This window comes from Chamaea fasciata, unplaced genomic scaffold, assembly GCF_029207755.1.
Source record: "Chamaea fasciata isolate MVZ Bird 193981 ecotype frontalis unplaced genomic scaffold, bChaFas1.0.hap1 SCAF_12, whole genome shotgun sequence".
NCBI lineage: Eukaryota > Metazoa > Chordata > Aves > Passeriformes > Sylviidae > Chamaea > Chamaea fasciata.
Window position 1 is genome coordinate 16325767 of NW_027094097.1, and position 5949 is coordinate 16331715.

The 5949-nt window shown below is 42.5% G+C and overlaps 1 long non-coding RNA gene across 1 annotated transcript; it reads right to left on the bottom strand.

The window, feature by feature from the left end:
* Positions 1 to 1532: 1532 nt before the first annotated feature.
* Positions 1533 to 5163, bottom strand: LOC136296126 (uncharacterized). Its single transcript, XR_010722865.1, has 3 exons — positions 5069 to 5163; positions 4610 to 4708; positions 1533 to 2480 (listed from the first exon to the last, which is right to left on the bottom strand). It is a non-coding gene; the product is annotated as an uncharacterized lncRNA (long non-coding RNA).
* Positions 5164 to 5949: the final 786 nt, after the last annotated feature.

The window sequence follows — 5949 nt, forward strand, 5'->3', positions numbered from 1 at the left end:
AAAGGCTTGCAAAACGTTCAGATATGAGCACTGAAGAGAGAACTGAAACAGGCAGTAGGTAACAAATCTTTGGTTAAGATGGACTACACAGTAGACCTGTCATAAAAGCCTTCTGCAAACCCACAAACAACTATATTTACAAAAAAACCCCCAATAAGAAACACTGAACACGAGCCCAATCCAGTATAACTAAATACTATTTCTTGTTGATGTAAGCTCTGTAGCCAGCTGAGTGTGGTGCTCAGTTAAATCTCTGGCACTTAGCAGCAGTGAGAGAAGTACACAATGCAATCTTGGAAGGCAGGCAAAGACAGATGGAAAGGGACAATAAATGAGCCAGTGACTAGACAGACAGAAAATCTCACCCAGCATTTTATCTTCCATCTGCTTCTCCTTATAACGGTACCTTTACAAAACCAGATCTCCCTTCCTGACACTGGAAATGGCACAAGGAGTGTTTATGACAGCGGGAATGTGTTTAAACACACAAAAAACCCAAAACAACAAAATGAAAATCTGAAGGTAAGCATTTGAGAGCAGACACTGTTGAGGAAGATTTCTTTAAAATAAAACGTTCTTCTGTTTTCTTTGTTTTCCCATATCATTCTTTAATCTGCCCCTTAAAGGGGGGCCTGAAGAACATTGAAAGATAAGCAGAAAAGAGATGAAAGAAGGAAAGATGCAGCTTTGAAACAGTAAAATGTGTTTCTTTTTGTCCCACTCTCCAGCATCCCCTGCAGCAATAGTGGGGGGCAGTGGGGAATGTGCTGGGGAGGGAGTTTGGCTGCAAATCTCAGTTCCAAAGAGTACATTTTTGCACGGCACAGAGCGCAGGCTTTATTTATCATCCTTCCCATCAGGTCTGGTGATATTTGACACTTACATGTTTACATATACTATATTATCTTGAAACCCTGTAAAACATCTTTCCTTTAAATTTAAATTGCTCCTGAGGGGTAGAAGGGAGGACAAAACACCCCGAGTAATTAAAAGCTTGGTTGTGAGTGAGTTTCCAGGCTCAACAGACTGCAAGTCAGTGAAATTCTGTTACAGGTTTTCTATGTACCACATCACTACAGTTATTGCAAAGATACAGAGGGTAAGTGTTTGCTTCTGCTGTCAAATGTGCAGGGATAGCATGAGAGCAAAACTTTATCTTCCTCTGCATAGCAAGAAATACTTTGCTACCTAATATAAAGTTAGTTCTTTGAGAGATGAGTGATAGACAAAGCATCCTTAGGGCTGAAGGGACATTTATAGTGCAGCCCTGGATTGCTTCTACAAAACCAAACAGCCCCAACATGCTGCACTTCAGGAGCTCTGCCTCTCCATCTCCATCACCCTGCACCTACTGTAGCTCTCACCTTCCAGCCCCATTTACCAGACTCAAGGAGAGTATGAGAAAAACATTTCCGACAGGATTAGCAAATTTAGAATCAATGGGGTTTATTGATGCAAAGGACAGAGGGATTTCTGGTAGCAAAAGAAAGCATACACCTCCACTTCGAGCTCCCACTAATTTCGATTTCTTACTTAAAAGCAGCAAAACACTTCTGCTTTGTTCCTGGTGAGCAGTTCTTAATGAGAATGGAGTTGGCATGGAGCACTAAATCAGCTCAACAAAGGACACTGTTCCCTGGCACTGACGTAGAGAGCTTTTTTTATGGCAGAACCATACTGATTTCCAGAGCATTCTGTACTCAAGCATTTCAGACTTTGCAAGAATTGCAGCACTGAATTTTATCAGTTATGTCAGTTTGATTGGGTTGTATTCCAGCTCCAGAGGTGCCAGCTATACAGTAATATTTTATTGCTTGTATTGCTGACAAAGACTGTATCATCTAGCTCTGGAAATGTACTTAGAGGGCTGTAAATAAAAAGGAAATTTTGCAGAACTAATATTGCAGGTTGTGAATGGCAAGGGGGCACATTTACAGTAGAACACCGATAGCACTTTCTGGCTATTTTAGCAATTGGATAATGATGGATGGGGCTCCAGCAGCTTTGGCTTGGGTCTCAAGGGAGATCAGTGCATCTCCTAGGGAACACCTTGTTCAGTAACTATAAAATAAAGGCTCTTGATTTAATATCAAAATTAAATACTGAAGACACTGATTCTGCTGAGAAGGAACTTTGCACAAAGCACATTGTAGCACCTGGGCAGCACAGGGATGGTGCTTCTGGAGAGATGTCCTGACCTGCATCTACTGCCCAAGGCCACCCTTTAGCACGTGGATTGTTTGGCAGGATCCAACCAGAACCAAGCCAGCCAGGGTTTATTCAGCTGATGTGCTGAAGAGCTCCTCTGAGAGCCAGGGCTGCAGTGTTTGCATTTCTGTGCTGTGCTGAGACTGATCCAGCCCTGTTCCAGCTGATGGAAGAACTCCTGCTGCCCTCAGCATGCCCTGGATCAGTGCACCCCTCAGTTCAGTGACGATGTTTGAGCGCTGAAGTTCTTGAACAACGTGGATAATTCACAACTGAAGGAACACATAAAAGACAGAGCTGTGTTCCCTTCCTTTCAGTGCTCATGTTACAGTCTGTGACAAAAAACCCCTGCCAGGTTCTCCAAGCCATTGAGCAACCTTCTTTGCTTTTGCATTCTTTTGTTCATGGAATAAAAAGTCAGACAAAAATATCAGCTGCATCGTCTCAATATTAAACAGCTACTTCAGACAAGGACGGCCTTATTTTTTCCAATACTTAGCACTTCAGAAATGGATTGTGTTGAAAGATGAAAAGAATCAACCATTTCATTTAGTGAATGACAAAATCCTAGTTAAAACCTGTTTCCATTTCAGGCTTGTCCCTGGAATCACACAAGGCCATGCACTGCCTTGATCGTGGACCAAGAGCATCAGTTCTCTCCAGAGACTCAGCTGAGAATGTCCCTAATGTCACCTCATTTTAAAAATCTTTAAACTTGCTAAATGGTGAATATTTTAAAAGCAGTTCCAACTGATTTCCCACCACCAAGACATGTGTCTAAAATTGTTATTGCTTCTAAAATTGGCACGGTACAAGTAGGACTGATTCCTTTTGTGAGTGTAGTTTTCTGACCTGGTATTTTGTCACACCAGTTCTGTGCTTAAGTACATTAGTTCTGAGCAGGAATTCTGACTGAGGGATCATCGAGCACTGGAAGTGCCCAGGGGCCAAGAGGTTGTATATACAAAAGGAATTTGCCATGTCTTCAGCATGTTTTTTTTCTGTTCATAAGTCCCTCCATCATATAACATGGGAAATTTCAGTTACACTGCCTTCTTTGTCCCTTCCAGCAGCCAACCTTTTCCCTTTATTGTTTAGCAGAGCAGTGCCTACATTTGGTGACAGTGCTGCAACCAAAGCTTGCCACATTATGAACCAGATTGGAAATGAAAGTGAATTTTATGGCTGTAAGAGCATATTTTATTTTGGGCTTTGATTTTCTTGGTGCCTTTTTCTTTTTTTTTCTTTTTCTTTTTAACTTCACGTAAGATGGTATCATCATGAGAATGACATATCCTGGAAGATTGTTTCAAAAGAACGAGGGTGACAGGCTACCCATGGAAGCAATCTACTTGAGGTATTTCCTAGCAATCTTATCACTGTCATAGCAAAATTTCAATGTGTGAGGCAGATAAATATGGATGGCAACTGAGCTGCAAATTGACCTTGTAGGCTTGGGATAGATTTAGTCACTGCTGCCAAAAAAATTTTCAGGTACATCAGAGATTTGTGCCCAGGGGTCCTCTTCTTACCCAACTAACTTGTAATCACAACTGTCAGCTTCAGAACATTTATATGACCCTGTGGAGTGCAATGTGACTCCACCATCTGAATGTGCAATTCGTTAGACAACTGCAGCATGCTCAGTGGGAGCAGGCTGTGAGACAACAGTGATGGATAAAAGAAGATGAGAGAACAGGTTAAAGGGTCCCTGCAGTGGTTTTGCAGGTCTGGGAATAGGTGTGCATGTATTAAGTGCTGATGTGCCTCCTCACACACCTCCGAGGAGATCATTTGGGTGCTGTGAAAACCTCAGCAGTAACAGAAGCTGACACCTATCTCTTCCAGTATCAGGGTATAACAGTGATTGGCCTGCACTTTAATAAGCCTTGCCACTCCTTGTTTATCAAGGACATCATGCTTGGAAAGAACACCTTGCTTGATTATAACCTGGCAGTGAGAGGTGTGAGCAGCCCTCCTCAGAGCACTTTACCCGTTACCCACAGCACCTCTCAGCCCACACCAATCACTCTTGTGGGAATCATTCTAATTGTCTAAAGGGGTTTGAACACTACTAGCTCGTTTCTGGTACAAGCAGGGTTGATTTATTAGCCCTCTCCCACTTATACTTGTTTTAACCTCCAGTAGTCCAAAAGGAATCTATTGATTTAGTTCAGGGCTCTATGTAAAACTGAACCCTTAGGCAATGAGACTCCTTGGCAGGCTCTCATTGACTTACCAGTTACACTTTTTTTTTTTTAATTTTTTTTTTTTTATTTAGGTCTAATTTTACTTCCCCTGTCCATTTTGCCCCATAATTTCTTCTTGCTGAGGTGGGCACTTACAGAGAAAGGCAGTGCTGCAGTTGAGAGAATCAATAATTCCATTGCAGGGTACTTACAGTGCTTCATTCTCTTTGCATCCTGTGCCCTTCATATGTCAGGGATAGGGATCAATTATGAAGATCTGTCGGGTTTGTTATTACATGAGAACATTTATTCTGTTAAGAGGATAAAGCAAAGTCAGCAGCCAAGAACATTTCAACTACAGTTTCCAAGCCTACAGTTACAGTCTGTTAGAAAGACAAGACTATTTCTTTTATTCTAAACTCACAGAACAAAGGAACAATTCTCTTCAGCCTGACTGCTGAAAAAACGTAATTGAGAATCACAACACAGAGCTTGAAAATATCTGGAATATTTTTTCTAAAGGTGTTTTTTTCGCCTAAAGGCTTTCCCCCAAAGCCTCTCCTACATGACAAAAAGAACACAAAAGAACAAGAACAGCCCCTTTTTGTACTGGACCAGGGGCATTACTTCATTTTCCATGGCTGGCCCAGCTCAGGCTCTCAGGGAATTACCAGCAGGGCAGGCAGGTGTGCTCCTCTTGCCCCTCTAAGACAGCATGAACTTCAATCTGCCCAAACTAGCAGATGTCCAAGTACAATGCAACAGATAGAAAGAAAAGCAGCAAGAGTGAGCAGAAGCTGGCTCCCAGATCTCCAGGAGCTTGTTATTAGTGTGATTAGCTGAAGCACTGTTAATTGAATAGGCTGGACACATTAAACTTGCAAACACATTCAGCTGCTGACTAACAAAACTCTTGTTCCACACGTGTACACCTGATCCAGGCAAGGGCAAGGTTGGAGACAGGCTTTGCTCCTTAAGGTTTCATGGTTTTGCTTTTCTTTACAAGATAAAAGGCAAAGACAGGAGCGGAATTTCTTACAGTGATTCTCAACTAATGCTTTGAAGGTGAATTCTGAATATTTAAACTCTTCCTCACAGTGGGAATTCTGATATTTGTAGCCATTGCCAAAGAAGGATCTTTTGCTATTAAAGTGGTCGAAAATGAAAGTGAACATACTGCAGAGTCCGGGAGAGATGCCAGGGCTGCACGTTCCCTGCATAGCTAAGAACAGGGTACAGTGCAAGTGCTGCATGGTGAAGATGTTATCTACCCTCAGCAAACACCTCAGCCTAATTTGGAAAGAACCACGTTGAGGGGAAAATGGCTTTTTATTCTGCACTTCCATTCAGCAGTGATTTAAGGAGCTAATTAGTGCCAGCATTTGAGGTCCAGATCCTAAATAAGCTCGAGTGCCTATTAGCTCTTGCATCTCTTGCCAGCTGCAAGCCGTGTCCCTCAGAGGATGTGACCCCTGACTCTGCTGTGAGAGGAGCAGCCCTACATGTGGAGCCTTCCCTGGCTGTCCAGGGAGAGGAAACCCAGCACCTGGAG